Genomic DNA, 26,067 nt, shown 5'->3' on the forward strand with positions numbered 1-26,067 from the left:
AAATTGTGGTTTATATACATAATGGAATACTACGTGGCAATGAGAAAGAATGAAATCAGGCCTTTTGTAGCAATGTGGATGGAACTGGAGAGTGTTATGCTAAGTGAAATAAGTCATACAGAGAAAGACAGATATCATCTGTTTTCACTCTTATGTGTATCCTGAGAAGCTTAACAGAAGACCATGGGGGAGGGGAAGGAAAAAAAAAGTTAGGGAGGGAGAGAAACTGAGAAGAAACTGAGGGTTGATGGGGGGTAGGAAGGAGGGGAGAGTTGGTGATGAGCATTGAGGAGGGCATCTGTTGGGATGAGCACTGGGTGTTGTATGGAAACCAATTTGACAATAAAGTTCATTAAAAAAAATAAAGAAATAAAATAAAAAATGAAATAAAAATATATCTGTATATATGGAGAGAGAAAAAAGAATATATTTTAGAAATGGTTACTTATCAGTAAAATGCTTCCTCATTCTTGTACTCTAAAGAAATTTGAGATAGTTTTAGATTTGCATAAGAGTTGAGAAAAAGAATAAAAAAGTCTCATGTGCCCTTCACAAACCTCTCATATGTCTTAAAATTTTCTTGGTTTATTTATTTTTGAGAGAGAGAGAGAGAATCTGAAGCATGCTCTGTGCTGAGAGCAGAGAGCCAGATGTGGGGTTCAGACTCACGAACCATGAGATCATGACCTGAGCCAATGTCCCTCTCATATGCCTTATATATTTGACTTCACAAATTTTTCTACTGATGACCTTTTCTTCCTCAGAATTCAGTCCAAAATCCCACATTGTATTAACCTTCACGTCTCATTTTTTTCTTCCTTTCTATCATAGTTTCTTAGTCTTTCCTTGGTTTTCATGATCTTGAGGAAGCCTGGTTAGTTATTTTGAGGAATATTTCTAAATCTTGTGGTTTTTTTTTGGAATAGTTTAAAGTTATGCATTATTGAAAAGCCTACAACAGAGGTGATGCGACCTTTCCAGTGCATCATATTGGGGAACATGATGTTGATTTGTACTAATGATAATGCTAAAGAAGTATCTACTGGAAATCCCCATTGTACAGTTACTATATCCCACTTTTAACTACAAATATTTTGGTATAAATAGTTCGAGATTATACAAATATCCATTTCTTATAAATTTTAGCATTCATAGGTGTATCTTGCCTGTGTAATCATTATTGTGATCTTCCAGTGATGATCTTTTATTTTTCTCACTTCTGTGTTCATTCACTGAAGTTATTTTTGTAAAGAAGAGTTTTCCCTTTCCCTCTATTTGTTTATTTAGTTATTTGTTTATATATGTGTTAGCTTATGGATACTTATTTAATTCTTTGGATTATAATCCAATAGTATTGTTTACTTTGTTGTTCAAGTTGACTTTTGTCTTTGGGATTCCTTTCAGGTTGACTCCTGTGAGGTGTTTTTTTTGTTTGTTTCTTTTTTGTTTTTGTTTTTGTTGTTTCTTTGAGAAACAAGGTGCAAGTGAGTGAGGGGCAGAGACAGAGAGGGAGAGAGAAAGAATTCCATGAGGGACAGAGAGAGGTGGGAGGAGGGAGGGGGGGAGAGAGAGAGAGAGAGAGAGAGAGAGAAGCGGGGCTCACGTCAAGCAGGGCTTGAGCTCACCCAAAGAGTGGCTAGTGCTCACCTGTTGAGGGACTCAAACTCATGAACTGTGAGATCATGACCTGAGCTAAGTCAGATGCTTAATGAATGAGTCATCTAGGCACCCAACTCCTGTGACTCTCTGACTTTCTTTTTTTCCCTGTTCATTCTTCATTCTTGTTCTCTTCTTGTTCATCATATCTTTGTTTTTGCACATCTTTACTTGCTCTCATCATAAGATGGCAGAGACTCGTTCATCTTTTATTTTTCCTGTCCCAGCCCTAGAATTGACCAGTTTTATCTGATTTCTTTATTGGAGAAAGTATTTAGAAACCAAGATATGGGTGCTAGGTGTGCTCATTGCTACTGAGGTGTTACTCTTCTAAGCCTTCTCAATAACAGAGCTATAGATATATACTTAGGCATACATATATTAATATTTCTCTCTATTTTTACATATTAAAAATACACACTTATTTTGATACTTCTAACTCCAATCCAATACCATAGGGGTATTCTAGTCTTTATTCTTTCCTCATTTGTTCAAATGAGCCTGATACAGGTCAGGCAACATTCTTCCATCTGGCTCTGGTGGCCTGAAAGGTTGCCATGGTTGGGGAAAAGAGAGGTGGAAGAGGCATGCTGGGTCTTCACTGACTTGGCTTGGAGTTGACACATGTCACTTCTACTCCCAGTAGTTTGACTAGAACTGGTCACACAGTTCCAACCAAACTTTGAGTGGAAGTATTAGATAAGGAATAAGTGAAAGTAAATAAATATTTTATTTACCTTATTCTTAGTTGACTTAATAGATAACAGTTTGTATAAAATAATAGTAAGAATGTATTGGGTGATTATATATTATGAATAAGTGAAATGAGTGACAGCAATGTAATATGTAATTGGAGGGAGGAATTGGAATACTTGTTATAAGGTACCTGAATTAACCCATGAAATGTTGTAGTGTTATTTGATAGTGAACCTAGTTTAATTGTAAATGTCTATTGTAAATTCTAAGCAACTGCTATTTTTTAAAAAATATATTTATTTTTGAGAGAAAGTGCCAGAGCGGGGAGGGCAGGGAGAGGAGGATAGAGGGTCAGAAGCAGACTGTGGACTTACAACAGCAAGCCCAATCAATGCAAGGCTTAAACCCACAAACTGTGAGATCATGACCTGAGCCAAATCTGGATGCTCAGTTGACTGAACCACCCAGGTGCACCAATGCTAATTTTTAAAAAAGTGTACTTGATATACTAAGAGCGTAGAGAAGATAGAATCATATAAAATACTGAATTAAAACTTGAGAGGCAGAAAATTGAGTGAAAGGCAAAGATCCAACAAGGACAAGTCGAAAATAGTAAAATATGGTAGCTGTTAAACCAAATATACCAATAATCATTTTAAATGCAAATGGTCTAAATACACCAATTAAAAAATAAAAACTGTCAGAGTGGATAAAACTAAGACCCAAGTATGTGTCGTCTACAAGAAGCCCTCTTTGAATATAATGACACTAGTAGATAAAAAGTAAAAGGATGAAGAAAGACATACCAACACTAATCAAAAGAAAGCTGCGGCGTTATATTAATTTCAGAGAAAGCAGTTTTCCGAGCAAGGAAGAATAACAGGTAAAGAGGGCACTACATAATGATAAAAGGGCCAACCCTCCCAAAATTCACAATAATCCCTAATGTATATGTGCATTTAACAACAACACATCAAAATAAATGAGGCAGAAATTGGTGAAAATGCAAACTTTCTCTCTGAAAAATGGACAGATCCACAGGCAGAAAACTGGTAAGTGCATAATTAAACTGAACTGAACTATCAATCAACTGAGTCTGTTTGGCATTTAGAGTATACTTCACCTGACAGCAGGATACACATTCTTTCCAAGTTCACAAGGAACACTTACCATTACAGACCACATTCTGGACCATAAAACACACAAATTTGAAAGAAGAGAAATTATACAAAGTATATTCTGACACCACTATGAAAATTATGTAGAAATAAGTAATGGAGAGAGACCTGGAAAGTGACAAATATTTGGAGATTAAACAACATACTTCTAAATAACACAAAGTCAAAGAGGAAATCTCAAGAGAAATTGAAAAATATTTTTAACTAAAGTAAAATGAAAATACAAATATCAAAATTTGTGGGATGCAGCAAAATCAGAGGGAAATTTATAGCGTTGAATGCATATATTATAAAAAAGAAATATCTAAAATTAGTAGTCTCATATTCCAGCTTAGAAAACTAGGAAAAGGGGAGCAAAGTAATACCAAAGTAAGTGGAAGAAAGCAAACAATAAAAATTAAAGCAGAAATCAATGATATTGAAAATAGGAAAATATTAGGAAAAAAGCCCAAATCTGGTTCTTTGAAAAGATCAATACATTTGATAAACTCCTAGCTAGTCTAACCAAGAAAAAAAGAGGATATAAATTACTATATATTGGAAATGAAGGAAGTCATCTCTACTGTTTCTATGGGCAGTAAAAGGATAATAAGAGAATATCATGAACAACTCTAGGCCCACACATTTTATAAGCTAGATGAAACAGACCAATTCCTTGACTTCCTTGAATGAATAATTAATAATCATCTATATAGAAAGCAGTAGGCCTACATGGTTTCACTAGTGATTTCTACCGAACATGTAAGAAAGAAATTACATAAATGATCTGCACTGTCTTCCAGAAAACAGAAACAGAGGGAATACTTCCTAACTCATTCTGTTAGGCCAAAATTACCCCTATTAAAACCAGATGAAGATATTACAAGAAAGAAAAACTACAGACCAATATCTCTCATGAACATAGAGACAACATTTCTCAACAAAATATTGGCAAATTGAAACAAATAATGTATTTTTTAAAAAGTTTTTATTTAAATTCCAGTTAGTTTAACATACAGCATAATATTAGTTTTAGGTGTACAATACAGTGATTCAACACTTCCATACAACACCTGGTGTTCATCACAAGTGCACTCCTTAATCCTCATTACCCATTTAACCCACTCCCCACCCAATGGTTTAGTTAAGAGTCTGTGAAACAAGTAATGTATTAAAAAGAATTATACAGCATGACCACATGGGATTTATTCCAGGTATGCAAAGATGGTTCAACATTAAAAAAATCAACTGATGCAATCCATAACTTCAATAGACTAAAGAAGAAAAATCATGTTATTGTATTCATAGATGTAGAAAAAGCATTGGACAAAATCCAATACCCATTCATGATGAAACTATGAATAGAGATGAATTTCCTCAACTTGATTAAAAAAAAACAACCTATAAAAATCCTTCAGGTAACATCTTGCTTAAAGGTGGGAAACTAGAAGCTTTCCTTCTAAGATCAGGAACAAGGCAAAGGTGTATTTTGGCACATTCCTATTCAACACAGTATTAGAAGTCCTAGATAATGCAACGAGAGAAGAAAAGGAAATAAAAGGAATGTTGATTGAAAAAGAAGAAATAAATTGTCTTTGCTTTCAGGTAACATGATTATCTTTGTAGAAAATTCCAAAGAATTGACCAAAGAATTCCTGGAATTAATAAGTGATTACACTTATTAGTTGACCAAAGAATTCCTGGAAGTAAGGTTACAAGATAAAATATTAACAAACAAAAGTCAATTGCTTTCCTACAGGAAAATTCGCAAGCAGTGAATAATTAAAATTTGAAACTGAAAACGCAATTTGATTTACATTAGTACCAAGAAAAAAAGTAAATCTAACAAAATATGTACAAAGTCTATGTGAGGGAAACTATAAAACTTTGATGAAAGAAATAAAAGATCCAAATAAACAGAGAAATATTATTGCATGTTCATGGACAGGGAGACATTATTGTCAGGATGCCAGTTCTTCTCAACTGATCTGTAGATTCAACACAATCCTAAATAAAATCTCAAAAAGTTATTTTGTGCATATTGAGAAACTCATTCGAGTCTGTAGGGAAGGGTAAAAGATCTAGAATAGTCAATACAATACTGAAAAAAAGGAAAAGATTGAAAGTATTGAAGAAAAAGAACAGAACTGGAGGACTGACACTTCACAATGTCGGGACATAATATAAAGATACAGAAATCAAATCTGTGTGGTATGGCAAAAGAATAAGTAAATAGATAAATGGAACAGGATAGAAAGCCCCATAGTAGACTCACACAAATTTAATGAACTGATCTTTGACAAAGGAGCAAAGGCAATTTGTTGGAGAAAGCATAATCTTTTTGACAAGTGGTGCTGGAATAACTGTACATCAGTATGCAATAAAATTAACCTAGGCACCTTTTACCATTCACCTTACACCTCTACATAGCTTATACCTTTCATAAAAATTAACTAAAAATAATCATAGTCTTCAATCTAAGATACAAAACCTAAAACTTATAGTAGAAAGCATAGGAGAAAATTTAGGTGACCTTGTGTTTGGCAATGATCTTTCAGATTCAACACCAAAAGTACAATCTTTGAATTTCATTGATAGTTATGACTATTCAGAATTACTATTTCTTCTCAAGTAAGTTTTAGTATCTGTTTTAGTTCCTGCATAACAAATTACCCCCCCCCCCAAAATGACAATAGTCATTTTTTAAAAAGTTTATTTATTTATTTTGAGAGAGACAGAGAGAGAGCACAAATTGGGGAGGGGAAGAGAGAGAGTTGGAGAGAGAGAGAATCCCAACCAGCTCTGCACTCCTAGTGTGGGACTTAAACTCATGAACCATGAGATCAAGACCAGAGCTGATATCAAGTTGGTTTCTTAACCGACTGAGCCACCCAGGTGCCCCCTCTCCCTTTTAACAATAGTCTTTTTGATCAAACTTATTGATTCTGGCAGATTAGGCTTCTGGCAAGTCACAGTGAGAATGGCTCATCTCTGTTTCCTGATCTATGGGGCTGTATCTGGGCAGATTCAGACTCATGGCCAGAGACTGAAGTCATCTAGAGGTATTGTTACTCACTTAGCTGGTGATTGATGCTGGCTGTCAGCTGAGATTTCCAGCCTGGACTTCCATACAGTGTACTGACCACAGGATGGGCAGACGTTTTAAAAGGTAACTCAGGGCTCCAGAAACAAGAGTCCCAGTGAACAAAAATGAAAGCTTCGCTATCTTTTATGACATAGCTTTGGAAGTTGCACAATATCAATTCTCATGAATTATATAACTACATACATCATTAAAATCAGCTGAGATTCAGGGGGAGGGGTTATGATCCTTAACTCTGAATGGGAAGAGGTTTAAAGGACTTGTGGACATGTTTTAAAACTGCCATAGCTGCTTATATTTTTCCACACATTTGTCCATTTTATCTACACTTTCTCTTTTTTTTCTTTTTTCTTTTTTAACGTTTATTTTGAGACAGAGAGAGACAGATCATGAATGGAGGAAGGTCAGAGAGAGAGGGAGACACAGAATCCTAAACAGGCTCCAGGCTCTGAGCTGTCAGCACAGAGCCCGAAGCGGGGCTCGAACTCATGCACTGCGAGATCATGACCTGAGCCGAAGTCAGAGGCCCAACCGACTGAGCCACCCAGGCGCCCCTTATCTACACTTTCAATCCATAAAGCTGTTGATAGAATTATCTTTATTACCCTTTAAAGCTTTGCTCAAACTATATGCAATTTGTGTGCATTTGTAATATTGCATATTTGTGCCTTTCTCTTTTTTCTTAAAGTCAAGGATTTTTGTACTACATAGATTTTTTTTAAAAGAACCGTCTTGTAGATTTGTTGATATTATCCATTGTAACTTTGTTCCTATTTTGTTGCTTTCTGAGCCTTTTTTTTTTTTTTTTAAATGTTTGTTTATTTTTGAGATAGAGAGAGACAGAGCATGAACAGGAGAGGAGCAGAGAGAGAGAGGGAGACACAGACCCGAAGCAAGCTCCAGACTCCGAGCTGTCAGCACAGAGCCCCACGCGGGGCTCAAACCCACGGACTGCCAGATCATGACCTGAGCCGAAGTCGGACGCCCAACCGACTGAGCCACCCAGGCGCTCCCCTCCCCCCTCCCCCCCCCCCCCCCCCGATCCTTTCTTTTAATTCCTTTGGGTTCATTTTGGCTTCATTATGTTTTTCCCTTTTTTTTTTGCAATGTATTTAATTCTGGGTTGACTAATTCTTCATCCTAACACTTTATAGTTATCATTCCACTTATCTGGTCTCCATTATTGTTGAAAAGTCTGCCTTTACTTAGCTATTCCTTTTAAGTGATATATTCCCTCTCTATACATCCATTATGTTCTCTTTGGTGTTCTCTTTGATTTGGTGTTCTCTAGTTTGACTATGTATGATCTCTTTTTATTAATATTTCTTAGGATATATAGTGGTTCCTGGGTCTACGGATTCATGATTGACATAATTTCTGGAAAATTTGCAGCTATTATCTCTTTACGTTTTGCCTCTTTAACATTCCATCAAAATCTCTTTCTGGGACTCCATTTAGGTAGATATCCTCTCATTACATCTTCCATATTTCTTCAACTCTATTTCATGCTTTTCATCTCCTTGTCTCTTTCTGTATACATTCTAAATTATTTGAATATCTTTCAGTTCAGTAACTGTTTGTCAACTGTGTCTAATTTCTCTAATGTTTAATGCAATCATTTGAGATTTCAATCCAACCATTATACATTTTATTCCTGAAGTTAATGTGTTAAAATTATATTTTTGTTATTAATATTTTTTTTGTATACTCATCTTTGTAATTTCATCCTTTTATTCATTTGAACATTCATATAAGTTTCTTTAATATGCTGTATCTCTCACCAGGTGGTTAAACTTCTGGTGTGTGTGGTAATCTTTGTGAGGCCATGTTTGAATTGAGTCTATGAGAGACATGCAGTTCCAAACTGGGGAAGTGTTCTAAAGAGGGTACATAGAAGCTTTCTACTTTTATCAATAGTGTGAAGGCACCTCCATTCAAAGTTTACTCAGCCCTTCCTGAAGGTTTTGTCTTAGTGTGGGTATCTCAAACTCAGCTTCCCTCTCAATGGCTGTTCTATTGGTCAATTCCTGTAACCATTTGGCGATGTGACGCAGAACTCAGAAAGCCTGTCCCTTCTGTTGGTCCACACTGCTTAGTTTGGACAATTTATTGCCACCTCTTAGTTTCTGTGGCACCCCTAATTGTCCCTGGTATTCCTGCCTTGACATTGCTCAACTACCAAATCCTTTACTCTTGCTTTCTCTAATCCTATCCTCTCTGCTCCCCCTCACAACAAGATCTGGCCTTTTTCTCACTGGTTGCTTTTTTGTTTGGGGTTGTCCCTGGAGACCTCTCCTACCTGTTGTGAGGCCAAAAACTCTCAAAGAGTGTGTCATATTTGTCTCTGTGAGCCAGTTGTGGACAGGGAGTTTCCTCAGTGTTCCTAGCTAACTCATGAGAACAGAAATGCAAGCCTATTTTTATTGTTAGGTTTCTGTTTTTCTGAGCAAGAATTTCCACTTACCAATAAATTTCAAAGCTACGTAGTTAAACATTTGTTTTTTCCAAAGTAAAAAGAAAGGAACTTAGTGATCCATTATGGAACATAGATTTCATCTTTTATGGACGCTTCAGTAGATTGGTCTTGGCCCCATGTAATGCTAGTTGAGAAAAATTCTAAGGCCATGTTCAGGCATAGTGGAAACTATGATTGATTAGCAATGTCCTCTAAAGATATAGAACAGTGGAATGGCGGCACATGAGCTTCATCTTTGGTTTTTTTGTTTTTTTTTTTAAATTTTTTTTTTTCAACGTTTATTTATTTTTGGGACAGAGAGAGACAGAGCATGAACGGGGGAGGGGCAGAGAGAGAGGGAGACACAGTATCGGAAACAGGCTCCAGGCTCTGAGCCATCAGCCCAGAGCCCGACGCGGGGCTCGAACTCACGGACCGCGAGATCATGACCTGGCTGAAGTCGGACGCTTAACCGACTGCGCCACCCAGGCGCCCCAAGCTTCATCTTTGAATATCATTTAGTCTGAACTACGCCTTTCACAAGCAAGAGCAATGAAATCCAGTTTAATTAATTGACTTGCCCCAAGCTATACAGTGAAATAATGGCCACTAAGCTAAGATGGGGATTTTTAAGCCCCTTGTCCTGTGCATGTTCTGCTATACTATACACACCACATAAAAGCTCTCTTTCCTGTTTCCCTATTTTTGTCAGTGATACTGTTGATTACCCAGGAATCTCTGGTGAAAACCTGGAAATTGCCTTATTCATTTCAGTCTTTCATCTTCCTATAGATACGTCAGTCTTTTAAGTAAATGTCAACTTCCCTTTCGTCTTCTATCTCTTTGCATCTCTGTAGTCCAGGACATCATCAGCTTGTACTTAGATTTCCAGAAACATCTTATTGTTGGTCTCACTGTCTCCAAGTTTCTCTTTCTACCCCTCACAAAACATGCAGAGTTTTATGTTATTTTTAAGTTTTAAAAGCTGTGTGCCATGTTTTTTGGACATTGGGTGTGTTAAGTGAAACATACCTCAAGAGCAGCTCACTTAAGCCTTAAGTCTTGCCATTATTGGATTCTACCACCCAGAAACTTGGACCTTGCTCTTATAGGTTTTCTTTCCTTGCTCATGATCACTGTCATGTTTTTCTGCCAACAGGTCTGGGGTTAGAAATTGGTTATACCAGTGCTCTGGAGGCATAAGAAAGATGGGCAGGATCTATGGAGAGGGAAGCAGGGCAACTTGTGGGTATCAGACTGATTATAGGCTGAAGTAATATAATCTACTACTTATTTGTAGAAAGGGGTTAGGGCCTAGAATTAAACTTACAGTCCATTTTTTTTATATGAGCAGATTTTCGTAAATTTATCAGTTCAAATGAACTATCCACATATTTTGAATAGGAACAGGAAGTGTGTGATTTCAGTTATTTTACTCTCATTCTTTTCCTTGTCTTTCTGGGAGAAAAATGCCTCAGACTGCATAGCAGTATTCTTCTAAACAAGACAGAAGATAAGGTTAATAATGTAGGAATGAATGATATATTTACTCTTAAAAATAACCAAAAAGTTATATAGTTGAGTTGTTTGCAAAGGGAAAAAAAGTAAGGTAAGCATGTAGTTAATTTCTGAGCATTCTTTTATATAGAAATATAAATATATGTGTAATTATATATATAATATATATTTAATATTTATTTATTTTTGAGAGAGAGACAGACAGAGTGTGAGCAGGGGAGGAGCAGAGAGAGAGGGAGACACAAAATCTGAAGCAGGTTCCAGGTTTTGAGTAATCAGCACAGAGACCAATGCAGGGCTTTAACCCAGGAACCATGAGATCATAACCTGAGCTGAAGTTGGATGCTTAACCTACTGAGCCACCCAGGTGCCCTGAGGGAGCGTTCTTTTAACTGAAACTCAAGTGGATTTACGAATCAGATGTGAAGATTGATTGGCTTGGAATTGCTGGCTTGGAAGAATGATGGTTTTGCTTACAACTAAAAGTGCTTTACTGGATGTCTCCTGTCATGTGTGACTTGAAAATATATTTCCAGTCTCAGTCTCTCATGACTAGGTCTGTTCAGGTCTAAGATATGGTGACATCCTTTCAACTGCAACTCAAGGAGGGATGTCCCAGGGGATTATTCCTTTTTCTACCTTTTGGAGTCCCAGCATCACTTCTTGGTCCAGAAAACACCAGGACCACTCATCCACCTCCTGGCTATGCATCACTGTGCCCTCCATCTCCCCCTCCATTTCCTCTTAAACCACAAAGCCTCATATCTGCTCCTGTGGTAAAGTGTAGCTCAACTCTTTCCCAAGGTATGAGCTATTCTTGATTTAATGGTGGGTTTGTGGAGCAGCTCAGTGTTGCTTTTTCAGTTACTGTCTTGCCTGAGATGGCTGTCAACACACAGTGGACTATAGTGCTGGGTGCTGTGGTACCATGTGGTTCCAAACTCTACTTCACCCCACTATAAACACCCACCTCCCATGTGAAGTCAGTTAAAGTCTTCAGTTGCTAGGGAGTGCTTTTTAATGAGGGTAAAGTGTACTTGAACACATCTACAACTTGGCAGCCTGTCTGCTGCTTAGAAGCTACTATGTGCGTTGCAGAAATAAGTCTCTCAAAGCCTTTTTTGAAATAAATGGGACGCATTTACTTAAGAACTGGGAGATGGTGCCAGCAGTCTTGTTTTGTTCCCAGTCCTTATTAGCCTTGTCAAAGGTCTTATAAAGTCTCCTGGATATTTCTGATTACATACCACATAAAGCTCTTTTAGGGGGCCAAGAATTTTGGCTAGAGTGTACAGAGGGATCATTCTATGGGCATGTGTGTAAGCGTGTGTTTGTTTTTAAGCTTTAGAGGTAGCCCTACAAAAAGGCCATGCAATAATGATGAAGTTCTTGCTTAAAAAAATTTTTTTTTGTTGTTGATGAAATTCGTTAATTACCTTGCTGGTGGAAGGGCAGACTCTTACTTGTTTGAATGTCTTGTGAAGCTTGTGTGGGAGAAAAATTGGACTCACATTACACTCAATACCATTTTGATTAATATGTGTCTGTTGGCTAAAATAGGCAATATGGATCTAAAGTGGATTAAAAAATTATTTTTCTTGTGTTACATTTCAGAAGAGACTGTGCCTTTTATTTTATTTTATTTTATTTTATTTTATTTATTTTTTAATTTTTTTATGTTTTTATTTCTGAGACAGAGAGAGACAGAGCATGAGCGGGGGAGGGGCATGAGAGGGGGAGACACAGAATCTGAAACGGATCCAGGCTCTGAGCTGTTAGCACAGAGCCCGACGCGGGGCTCGAACTCACGGACCGGGAGATCGTGTCCTGAGACAAAGTCGGTCGCTCCACCCACTGAACCACCCAGGCGCCCCGAGACTGTGCCTTTTAAATGAATGCCTGTTAACTGGCCAACTCTCCCACGAATCCCTGAAGGTGCTAGGAAGTTATATGCAGAGGCCTAACTTTTTGAATACTCTTCATAAAATAAAGAAGTCACAGGTCTGCTGCTCTCTTTTTGAGAATGGGTGTGGCTTGTGAGCATTAGTGACTGCAAGGATTGTACCCAGAGTGGGCCCTGAGACCCACTGCCTCACTCTAGTGAGGCCCATGTTTAAGCCCATGTTGTGATGCATTTTCACTATTTTTACATGGAGGTGTGTATTTTATGGTGCTTTGTCTTTCGTACATGACAGCACGGCCAGTCTTTCATGTCCTGGACTTTGCAGGCCTCTCAAGTCTTGGTGTGACAAATGGTTCCTGAAAAAATCAGAGTGGTGGGTGATGAAGGGAGCTGGTGTAGGACATCCATTTAGAATTATGAGCACTTATAAAATAGTTCATGCTTTAGGTGAAACAACTCTTCTCGAAGACTGTGAGTCTTAGTGCGTGTTCTCTAGCTGCGTTTTACCATGCCACTAGGATCTGTTCTCATAAAGCTCTTGAATTCCTTTTGTACAGGTTTATTTCTCGAATCTATCGAAAGCATGGGATGGCATTCTGACTATGCACATTTATTAGAAAAAAAATGAATCTTTAAAAAAATTTACAAAAGAGAATCAACAAGTAACTAACAAATAATTTTACTCAAAAGTTTTTCTTGAAATGTTTAGAATGTCCCTGAAGATAGGAGATACTTCAAAGAGGAAGAGTGGCCAAATCAGGACCGGAAATTACTCATTGAATCATTAAATTGAGGGGTGAGGATTACCTACTTCTCAGAGATATTTGAAGGTGAAAATGAATAGCAGATAGAGGGGCTGTGAACTCTTTAGAAGAAAGATACCAAGTAATCATCAGCATCACTACTGTTAACTGTCCAACCTTCTGCCTTCAGCCCTGACCTCTTCAAAGCTCCATACATAGGCCAACCTCCTTATTCACCTTTCTTATTGCAGGTCCAGTAAACATCTCAAATTCAGCTTGGCCAAAACAGAAGTCTTGATTTGTGCACCCACACCTGGGTGTATTCTAGTATCACTCATATCAATAAATGGTACCACCGTTCATCCAAACATATCTTTATTTTATATCCCTTTCCTTACCCCTCCCCATCACCAAAACCAATGGTAAAGCTTGCTGACCTTTCCTTCAAAATATATCTTTGATCTGTCCACTTTTGTCTGTCCTCACCACCATCACACCGGCCAGCCCGCTTTCATTCTTTCACGTCTCAGCTTGTCTTCCAGCTTCCCTTTTGCTGTACCTTCATCCAGTTTTCACACAGAACCCAGAGAGACCTTAGATGGAGATCAGGTCATGTCACTCCAGGGTGTGAAACTCTTTCTTGGTTTTCCATCATGGTCAGGATTTGTGAATGATAAGCTCTTTGTGGTCAATGATTGTCTACTTGGTTGATCTTATTTTTTACTATTATTACTTTCCTGCTCCCTGAACTTGTCAGGCTGGCTCCAGTTCTGGAGGCTTTGTGCTAGTTTTTCTTTCCACTGAGAATAGTCTCCCTTATCCTCACCTGGCAAACTCCTTGTGACTCACAGGGCAGCCTGAATGCGACCTAGATGGAGAGGCTTCCCTGACCATATAGCCACTTGCTATCTCAACACCTGACTTTGATGCTTCACACAGTATTTACCATTATCTGATATTTATCTCTGCTTTTCTCTATTATGTATCAGTCTATCATGTTGAACCTATGAAAACAAGCATTTCTCCCCCCCCCATCTTCTTTATTGCTTAAAACATATGGTAACACTTAATGTTTTCAGATAGATGAATTTGTTGAATAGAAAATATTTTTAGACAGAGTGGTCATAAATCTAACTGGGTGTTTTGTCATTTCAAGTATTTATAATTCAAGATTGAATTTATATGCATGAGCTCCAAAGTTCTTTTAATTGCAGTTTAAATAATAGCTATGATAGTGACACTAATTTTACTTATGACAGCAATGTAAAAAATGAATGATGTAATATCTCATTAATTTTCAGGGACTGGCTGGGTACCTTGCAATGTCCTAAAACAGGTAAATAACATTACTGGAAAGGAGAAAGTTGGTAAGATTAATTTTCTCCCCCTGAATCTCTCAAATCACTTTTTATATGTTGTCAAACATGGTTGATTTACATAATCAAGGATTTTCTAGAAATATTGAACAAACTGGTTTCTCACATGAAGCAAACATGGCAATTAGGGTTACTGGAGTTGTAGTGAGTGGTTTACACTGTAAAAGAAAAAAATATTTTGACACTTGTTAAAATGGTAAGGGACATTTTACCATTTTAAAAGAAGTAGTTTTATTTAAAACTACTGCAATATGGGAGAGAGACTGAATTCAACTCGAAACAGAGCAAAGACAGCTGGGAGAATTATAGCCAGGAAGCAGAGTGAGGGGGTTACTGGAGTTGTAGTGAGTGAGTGGTTTACACTGTAAAAGAAAAAAATATTTTGACACTTGTTAAAATGGTAAGGGACATTTTACCATTTTAAAAGAAGTAGTTTTATTTAAAACTACTGCAATATGGGAGAGAGACTGAATTCAACTCGAAACAGAGCAAAGACAGCTGGGAGAATTATAGCCAGGAAGCAGAGTGAGGGGGTCAGTGGATGGAAAATTACTAAGAGGAACTTGATTAGATATCAAGATTAGATAGATTCTTGCTAAATTGTATCCTTGCTAAAGGTAGGAAAATGTGATCAGGTGTCAAGGGTGTGTGTAGTTTCTTAATAAAATTAAGCTAGCTTAGCTGGATTCTAAGCTGGCTTAGCTGGATTCTTTCCTAATAGTGTGCTCAGCAGGAAAAAGTTGAGGCCTCATTGAGAAGTGAGCCCAGAGGAATCTGACTAAAGCTTGAATAAGGAGGGAGTCTTTGCACATTTAGAGTGAATTAAAATCCTTCAGTTACCAAAATTTTTTTACTAAAATTATTCTGACTTACTTTCCTGTCTCGTTTTATCTGTCTTGGGTTTCCATGTTGCTGAAAATGGTTCCATGCCTCCCTGTACCTAAAAACAAAATATCCAAACTCCTTTACTTGACATTCTTTTTTCCTCCCTCATCTTTATCGAGGTATAATTGACAAACTGTAAGGTATTTAAAGTGTACAACATGATGATATATATACATATACTTTGTGAAAGGATTCTCCTCCATCAAGTTAACACATCTATCACCTTAAATATTCACATATTTAATTTTCTTGTGTGAGAACATGTAAGTTCTAATTTCTTAGCAAATTTCAGTTACACAATACAGTGTTACCCACCATAGTCATGTTATACATTAGATCTTCAGAACCTTATCATATTACTGAGAGTTTGTACCTTTTGCCAACCTATCCTTTCCCCCTTCCCTGGCAATCACCAATCTACTCTGTTTCTATGAATTTAACTTTTCAAAAAAAATATTAGTTATTATTATTATTATCATCAATTTTTAGATTCCACATGTAAGTTGTGCCATGCAGTATTTGTCTTTCTTTGTCTGGCATATATCACTTACTATAATGCCCTCCTTGTTGTTCAGGATTTATTTCTCATAAATAAATTTTATATGTAAATAATGTATGTATGTACATACATACCACGTTTTCTTTATTCCTTCATCCATTGATGGGCATTTAGGGTGTTTCCATACCTTGGGTATTGTGAATAATGTTGCAATGAACATTGGAACAATATGATGGTTTCATTTCCTTTGGATATATACCTAGAAGTAGTACAGCTGGGTCATATGGTAATTCTATTTTTAATTTCTTGAGGAAAATCCACACTTTTCCATAGTGACTGTACAAATTTACATTTTCATTAACAATGTACAGATTCCCTTTTCTTTTTTTTTTTTTTAACGTTTATTTTTGAGACAGAGAGAGACAGCATGAACGGGGGAGGGGCAGAGAGAGAGGGAGACACAGAATCTGAAGCAGGCTCCAGGCTCCGAGCCATCAGCCCAGAGCCCGACGCGGGGCTCGAACTCACGGACCACGAGATTGTGACCCGAGCTGAAGTCGGAGATTCCCTTTTCTTTATATCCACATTTGCATTTGTTATTTTGAATCTTTTTGATAATAGACATTCTAACAGGTGGTGTCTCATTTTTCTTTTCATTTGCATTTCCCTGATTATTGGTGATGTTTGAGCACTTTTTCATATACCTGTTGGCCATTTGTATGTCTTCTTTGGAAAAATGTCTATTCAAGGCCTTTGTGCATTTGTAATCAGGTTGTGTTTTGCTATTGAGTGGTATGCATTCCTTATATATTTTGAGTATTAGTCCTTATAAAATATGTGGTTGGCACATACTTTGTCTTACTCCATGTGTTGTCTTTCTATTTTGTTGATGATTTATTTTGCTATGCAGATGCTTTTTATTATTTTTATTTAAAACTTTTTTTATGGATGCTTTTTACTTTGATGTAGTCCTACTCATTTATTTTTGCTTTTGTTGCCTTTGTTTTTGGTGTCAAATCCAATAAATCATTACCAATACTGATGTCATGGAGCTTACTCACTATGTTTTCTTTTAGGAGTTTTATTTATTTATTTAATTTATTTATTTTTTAAATATGAAATTTATTGTCAAATTTGTTTCCATACAACACCCAGTGCTCATCCCAAAAGGTGCCTTCCTCAATACCCATCACCCACCCTCCCTTTCCTCCCAACCCCCATCAACCCTCAGTTTGTTCTCAGTTTTTAAGAGTCTCTTATGGTTTGGCTCCCTCCCTCTCTCTTTTTTTTTCCTTCCCTTCCCCCATGGACTTCTGTTAAGTTTCTCAGGATCCACATAAGGGTGAAAACATATGGTATCTGTCTTTCTCTGTATGACTTATTTCACTTAGCATAACACTCTCCAGTTCCATCCACGTTGCTACAAAAGGCCCGATTTCATTCTTTCTCATTGCCACGTAGTATTCCATTGTGTATACAAACCAAACTTCTTTATCCATTCATCACTTGATGGGCATTTAGACTCTTTCCATAATTTGGCTATGGTTGAAAGTGCTGCTATAAACATTGGGGTACAAATGCCCCTATACGTCAGCACTCCTGTATCCCTTGGGTAAATTCCTAGCAGTGCTACTGCTGGCTCCTAGGGTAGATCTATTTTTAATTTTTTGAGGAACCTCCACACTGTTTTCCAGAGTGGCTGCAACAGTTTGCATTCCCACCAACAGTGCAAGAGGATTCCCATTTCTCCACATCCTCGCCAGCATCTATAGTCTCCTGATTTGTTCATTTTAGCCACTCTGACTGGCTTGAGGTGGTATCTCAGTGTGGTTTTGATTTGTATTTCCCTGATGAGGAGCGACGTTGAGCCTCTTTTCATGTGCCTGTTGGTCATCTGGATGTCTTCTTTAGAGAAGTGTCTATTCATGTTTTCTGCCCATTTCTTCACTGGATTATTTGTTTTTCAGGTGTGGAGTTTGGTGAATTCTTTATAGATTTTGGATACTAGCCCTTTGTCCGATATGTCATTTGCAAATATCTTTTCCCATTCTGTCGGTTGCCTTTTAGTTTTGTTGATTGTTTCCTTTGCTGTGCAGAAGCTTTTTATCTTCATGAGTTCCCAGTAGTTCATTTTTGCTTTTAATTCCCTTGCCTTTAGGGATGTGTCAAGTAAGACATTGTTGCGGCTGAGGTTGGGGAGGTTTTCTCCTGCTTTCTCCTCTAGGGTTTTGATGGTTTCCTGTCTCACATTCAGGTCCTTTATTTATTTTGAGTTTATTTTTGTGAATGGTGTAAGAAAGTGGTCTAGTTTCATCCTTCTGCATGTTGCTGTCCAGTTCTCCCAGCACCATTTGTTAAAGAGACTGTCTTTCTTCCATTGGCTATTCTTTCCTGCTTTGTCAAAGATTAGTTGGCCATACTGTTGTGGGTCTAGTTCTGGGGTTTCTATTCTATTCCATTGGTCTCTGTGTCTGTTTTTGTGCCAATACCATGCTGTCTTGATGGTTACAGCTTTGTAGTAGAGGCTAAAGTCTGGGATTGCGATGCCTCCTGCTTTGGTCTTCTTCTTCTTCAAAATTACTTTGGCTATTCAGGGCCTTTTGTGGTTCCATACAAATTTTAGGATTGCTTGTTCTAGTTTAGAGAAGAATGCTGGTGCAATTTTGATTGGAATGCATTGAATGTGTAGATAGCTTTGGGTAGTATTGACATTTTAACTATATTTATTCTTCCAATCCATGAGCACGGAGTGTTTTTCCATTTTTTTGTATCTTCTTCAATTTCCTTCATAAGATTTCTATAGTTTTCAGCATACAGATCTTGTCCATCTTTGGTTAGATTTATTCCTAGGTATTTTATGCTTCTTGGTGCAATGCAATTGTGAATGGGATCAGTTTATTTGTCTTTCTGTTGCTTCATTATTAGTGTATAAGAATGCAACTGATTTCTGTACATTGATTTTGTAATCTGTGACTTTGCTGAATTCATGTATCAGTTCTAGCACTCTTTTGGTGGAGTCTATCGGATTTTCCATGTATAATATCCTGTCATCTGCAAAAAGCGAAAGCTTGACTTCATTGACAATTTTGATGCCTTTGATTTCCTTTTGTTGTCTGATTGCTGATGCTAGAACTTCCAGCACTATGTTAAACAACAGTGGTGAGAGTGGGCATCCCTGTCGTGTTCCTGATCTCAGGGGGAAAACTCTCAGTTTTTCTCCATTGAGGATGATACTAGCTGTGGGCTTTTCATAAATGGCTTTTAGGATGTTTAAGTATGTTCCTTCTATCCCTACTTTCTCGAGAGTTTTTATTAAGAAAGGATGCTGAATTTTGTCAAATGCTTTTTCTGCATTTATTGACAGGATCATATGGTTCTTATCTTTTCTTTTATTAATGTGATGTATCACATTGATTTATTTGCGAATGTTGAACCAGCCCTGCAGACCAAAAATGAAACCCACTTGATCATGGTGAATAATTCTTTTTATATGCTGTTGAATTCGATTTGCTAGTATCTTGTTGAGAATTTTTGCATCCATATTCATCAGGGATATGGATTCTCTTTTGTTACAGGGTCTCTGTCTGGTTTAGGAATCAAAGTAATGCTGGCTTCATAGAATGAGTCTGGAAGTATTCCTTCCCTTTCTATTTTTTGCAATATCTTGAAATGGATAGGTATTATCTCTGCTTTAAATGTCTGGTAGGATCCCCCTGGGAAGCCATCTGGTCCTGGACTTATTTGTTGGGAGATTTTTGATAACTGATTCAATTTCTTCGCTGGTTATGGGTCTATTCAATTTTTCTATTTCTTCCTTTTGATTTTTGGAAGTGTGTGGGCGCTTAGGAATTTGTCCATTTCTTCCAGGTTGTCCAGTTTGTTGGCATATAATTTTTCATAGTATTCCCTGATAATTGCTTTTATTTCTGAGGGATTGGTTGTAACAATTCCATTTTCATTCATGATTTTATCTATTTGGGTCATCTCCCTTTTCTTTTTGAGAAACCTGGCTAGAGGTTTATCAATTTTGTTTATTTTTTCAAAAAACAAACTCTTGGGGCGCCTGGGTGGCACAGTCGGTTAAGCGTCCGACTTCAGCCAGGTCACGATCTCGCGGTCCGGGAGTTCGAGCCCCACATCGGGCTCTGGGCTGATGGCTCAGAGCCTGGAGCCTGTTTCCGATTCTGTGTCTCCCTCTCTCTCTGCCCCTCCCCCGTTCATGCTCTGTCTCTCTCTGTCCCAAAAATAAATAAAAACGTTGAAAAAAAAATTAAAAAAAAAACAAAAAACAAACTCTTGGTTTCATTGATCTGCTCTATAGTTTTTTAGATTCTATATTGTTTATTTCTGCTCTGATCTTTATTATTTCTATTCTTCTGCTGGGTTTGGGATGTCTTTGCTGTTCTGCTTCTAGTTCCTTTAGGTGTGCTGTTAGATTTTGTATTTGGGATTTTTCTTGTTTCTTGAGATAGGCCTGGAATGCAATGTAGTTTCCTCTCAGGACTGCCTTCGCTGCATCCCAAAGCATTTGGATTGGTGTATTTTCATTTTCATTTGTTTCCGTATATTTTTAAATTTCTACTCTAATTGCCTGGTTGACCCATTCATTGTTTAGTAGGGTGTTCTTTAACCTCCATGCTTTTGGAGGTTTTCCGGACTGTTTCCTGTGGTTGATTTCAAGCTTCATAGCATTGTGGTCTGAAAGTATGCATGGTATGATCTCAATTCTTTTATATTTATGAAGGGATGTTTTGTGACCCAATATGTGATTGGAGAATGTTCCATGTGCACTAGAAAAGAAAGTATATTCTGTTGCTTTGGGATGCAGAGTTTTAAATATCTGTCAAGTCCATCTGATCCAATGTATCATTCAGGGCCTTTGTTTCTTTATTTATCCTGTGTCTAGATGATCTATCCATTGTTGTAAGTGGAGTATTAAAGTCCCCTGCAATTACCACATTCTTATCAATAAGGTTGCTTATGTAGGTGAGTAATTGTTTTATATATTTGGGGGCTCCCGTATTCAGCGTATAGACATTTACAATTTTTAGCTCTTCCCGTTGGATAGACCCTGTAATTATTATATAATGTCCTTCTTCATCTCTTGTTACAGCCTTTAATTTAAAGTCTAGTTTGTTTGATAGAAGTTTGGCTACTCCAGCTTTCTTTTGACTTCCAGCAGCATGATAAATAGTTCTTCATCCCCTCACTTTCAATCTGAAGGTGTCCTCAGGTCTAAAATGAGTCTCTTGTAGACAGCAAATAGATGAGTCTTGTCTTTTTTATCCATTCTGATACCCTATTTCTTTTGGTTGGAGTATTTAGTCCATTTACATTCAGTGTTATTATAGAAAGTATGGGTTTAGAGTCATTGTGATGTCTGTAGGTTTCATGCTTATAGTGATGTCTCTGGTATTTTGTCTCACAGGATCCCCCTTAGGATCTCTTGTAGGGCTGGTTTAGTGGTGGTGAATTCCTTCAGAGTTTGTTTGGGAAGACTTTTATCTCTCGTTTTCTAAATGACAGACTTGCTGGATAAAGGATTCTCGGCTGCACATTTTTTCTGTTCATCACATTGAAGATTTCCTGCCATTCCTTTCTGGCCTGCCAAGTTTCAGTAGATAGATCTGTCACTAGTCTTATTGGTCTCCCTTTATATGTTAGAGTGTGTTTATCCCTAGCTGCTTTCAGAATTTTCTCTTTATCCTTGTATTTTGCCAGTTTCACTATGATACATCGTGCAGAAGATCAATTCAAATTACGTCTGAAGGGAGTTCTCTGTGCCTCTTGGATTTCAATGCCTTTTTTCTTCCTCAGATCAGGGAAGTTCTCAGCTATGAGTTGTTCAAGTACACCTTCAGCCTGTTTCTCTCTCTCTTCCTCCTCTGGAATCCCTATTATACGGATATTATTACATTTCATCACATCATTTAGTTCTCTAATTCTCCCCTCATACTCCTGGATTATTTTTATCTCTCTTTTTCTCAGCTTCCTCTTTTTCATAATTTTATCTTCTAATTCATCTATTCTCTTCTCTGAGTCTTCAATTCGAGCTGTGGTCACTCCCATTTTATTTTGCACCTCATTTATAGCATTTTTTAGCTCCTCCTGACTGTTTCTTAGACCCTTGATCTCTGTAGCAATAGATTCTCTGCTGTCCTCTATACTTTTTTCAAGCCCAGTCATTAATTTTATGACTATTATTTTAAATTCATTTTCTGTTACATTGCTTAAATCGTTTTTGATCAATGCGTTAGTTGTCGCTACTTCCTGGAGTTTCTTTTGAGGAGAATTCCTCTGCTTCATCATTTTGGATAGTCCCTGGAGTGGCAAGGAACTGCCGGGCTCTTCCTCTGTGCTGTCTGGAGTAACTTGCGTTGGTGGGTGGGGCTGCAGTCAGACCTGATGTCTGCCCCTAGCACACTGCTAGGGCCACAGTCAGACTGGTGTGTACCTTATCTTCCCCTCTCCCAGAGGCAGGACTCACTGTGGAGTGGTGTTAACCCTGTCTGGGCTACTTGCACACTGCCAGTGTGCTTGCACACTTGTGGTGCTGCTTCAGCCGGGGTGTATCCGCAAGGTGCACAGGGGCAGGAGGGGCAGGCTCAGCTTGCTTTGACATTGGTGGTCCCCTGTGGGAGGGGCCCTGCAGCACAGGAGGGAGGGATGGATCCACAGAAGCACAGTGTTGGGTGTTTGCTCAGTGCAAGCAAGTTCCCTGATGGGAACTGATTCCCTTTGGGATTTTGGCTGGGAGATGGTCAAGGGAGATGGCGCTGGCGAGCGCCTTTGTTCCCCGCCAAGCTGAGCTCTGTCCTTTGGGCTCAACACCTCTCCCTCCCGTTGTCCTCTAGCCCTCCCTCTCTCTGAGCAGAGCTGTTGACTTATAACATTCCAGATGTTAAGTCCTGCTGGCTGTCAGAGCTCACACAGTCCAGCCCCTCTGCTTTTGCAAGCCAGACTCAGGGGCTCTGCCTTGCCAGGAGCGCTGCCCCTCCACCGCCCCGGCTCCCTCCCGCCTGTCTGTGTAGCGTGCACCGTCTCTCTGCCCTTCCTACCCTCTTCTGTGGGCCTCTCGTCTGCGCTTGACTCCAGAGAATCCGTTCTGCTAGTCTTCTGGCGGTTTTCTGGGTTATTTAGGCAGATGTGGGTGGAATCTAAGTGATCAGCAGGATGCGGTGAGCCCATCGTCCTCCTACACCACTGTCTTTTAGGAGTGTTAAGGTTTTAGGTCTTATGTTCAAGTCTAATCTATTTTGAGTCAATTTTTGTGTGTGGTGGAAGACAGGGGTCAAGTCTCATTCATTTGCATGTGGCTGTCCAGTTTTCCTGGTGCTATTCATTTATTTATTTTTGATTTTTTTAAATTAAAATTTTAGTTAACATAAAGTGCAATATGGGTTTCAGGAATAGAATTCATTGATTCTTCACTTACATACAACACTCAGTGCTCATCACAAGTGCCCTCCTTAGTACCCATCACCCATCCAGCCCATCTCCCACCACCTCCCTCCAACAACCCTCTCTTGTTGTTTCCCTCTCTTCTCTTTTTTCCTCCCTTCCCATTTGTTCATCTGTTTTTGTTTCTTAAATTCCATATATGTGTGAAATCAAGGTATTTGTCTTTTTCTGACTTATTTTGCTTAGTATAATTCTAGCTTCATCCATGTCATTGCAAATCCCAAGATTTTATTCTTTTTGATGGCTGAGTAATATTACATTATATCTATCTATCTATCTATCTATATATCTATACACACACACACACACACACCCCACATCTTTATCCATTCATCGGTGATATATATAATATAATGATGTATATATAATATATATGATATATACATTATATATATGTATATGTGTGTATATGTGTCTGTGTATATGTGAATATATCACATCTTCTTTATTCCTTCATCAGCGATGTATATAATATAATGATATATATATAATGTATATAATACATGTATATAATGTATATATTACATGTATATAATATATACATTATAAGAGAGTGTGTGTGTGTGTGTATGTGTGTGTGTGTGTGTGTGTGTTTACATATACCACATCTTCTTTATCCATTCATCAGTCAGTGGACATTTGGGCTCTTTCCATAGTTTGGTTATTGTTGATAATGCTGCTCTAAACATTGGGGTGCATGTACTCCTTTGAGTTTATATTTTTGTATCGTTTGGGTAAATACCTAATAATGCAATTGCTAGTTGGTAGCTTATTTTTAGTTTCTTGAGGAACCTTCATACTGTTCTTCATAGTGACTGCACCAGTTTGCATTCCCACCAACAATGCAAGAAGGTTCCCCTTTCTCCACATTTTCACCAACACCTGTTGTTTCTTGTGTTGTTAAGTGTAGCCATTCTGACAGGTGTGAGGTGGTATCTCATTGTGGTTTTGTTTTGTATTTTCCAGATGATAAGTGATGTTGAGCATGTTTTCATGTGTCTGTTAGCCATCTGGATGTCTTCTTTGGAAAAGTATCTATTTATGTCTCCTGCCCATTTCTTAACTGGGTTATTTGTTTTTTGGGTGTTGAGTTTGATAAGTTCTTTATAGATTTTGGATACTAACTCTTTCCTAGATATGTCATTTGCAGATATCTTCTCCTATTTTTTAGGCTGACTTTTAGTTTTGTTGATTGTTTCCTTCACTATGCAGAAGCTTTTTATCTTGATGAAGTCTAAATAGTTCATGTTTGTTTTTGTTCCCCTTGCCTTCAGTGACATGTCTAGTAAGAAGTTGCTCCAGCACAGGTCAAAGAGATTACTGCCTGTGTTTTTCTCTAAGATTTTGATGGTTTTTGGTCTCACATTTAGGTCTTTCATCTATTTTAAGTTTATTTTTGTGTATGGTGTAAAGAAGTAGTCTAGTTTCATTCTTCTGCATGTCAGTCTCCAGTTTTCCCAACACCGTTTGTTGAAGAGATGTTCTTTTTCTCCATTGGGTATTCTTTCCTGCTTTATCGAAGATGAGTTGACCATACAGCTGTGGGTTCATTTCTGGGTTTTCTATTCTGTTACATTGACCTGTGCCTGCTTTTGTGCCAGTACCTTACTGTCTTGATGATTACATCTTTGTAATATAGCTTGAATCTGTAATTGTGATGCCTCCAGTTTGGTTCTCTTTTTCAGGATTGCTTTGGCTATTTGGGGTCTTTTGTGGTTACAAACAAATTTTAGGACTGTTTTTTCTAGCTCTGTGAAGAATGTTGGTGTTATTTTGATAGGGATTGTGTTAAATATGTAGGTTGCTTTGGGCAGTACAGACATTTTAACAACGTTTGTTCTCCCAATCCATGAGAATGGAATGCTTTTCCATTTCTTTGTGTCCTCTTCAATTTTTTCCATAAGTGTTCTATAGTTTTCAGAGTATAAATCTCTTACCTCTTTTGTTATGTTTATTCCAAGGTATCTTTTTTTTTGTGCAATGCAAATGGGATCAATTCCTTGATTTCTTTTTCTACTGCTTTGTTATTGGTGTATAGAAATGTAACAGATTTCTGCATGTTGATTTTATATCCTGTGACTTTGCTGAATTCATGTATTAATTCTAGCAATTTTTTGGTGGAGTCTTTCAGGTTTTTTACATACAGTATCATGCCATCTGCAAATTGTGAAAGTTTGACTTCTTCCTTGCTGATTTGGATGCCTTTTATTTCTTTTTGATTGCTGAGGCTAAGACTTTCAGTGATATGTTAAATAGTAATGGTGAGAGTGGGCATTCTTGTCTTGTTCCTGACTGTAGGGGAAATGTTCTCAGTTTTTCACTATTGATGATCATGTTAGCTGTGGGTTTTCCATATATGGCCTTTATGATACTGAGGTATGTTCCATCTAATCTTTTGTTGAGGGTTTTTATCAAGAATGGATTCTGAATTTTGTCAAATGCTTTTTCTGCTTTTATTGACAGGATCGTATGGTTCTTATCTTTTCTTTTATTAATGTGGTGTGTCATATTGATTGATTTGTAAATATTGAACAAGCCCTGCAGCGGGGAATAAATCCCACTTGATCATGGTGAACAATTCTTTTAATGTACTGTTGAATTTGATTTGCTATACC

This window comes from Prionailurus viverrinus, chromosome F2 (genome assembly GCF_022837055.1).
Source record: "Prionailurus viverrinus isolate Anna chromosome F2, UM_Priviv_1.0, whole genome shotgun sequence".
NCBI classification, from domain to species: domain Eukaryota; kingdom Metazoa; phylum Chordata; class Mammalia; order Carnivora; family Felidae; genus Prionailurus; species Prionailurus viverrinus.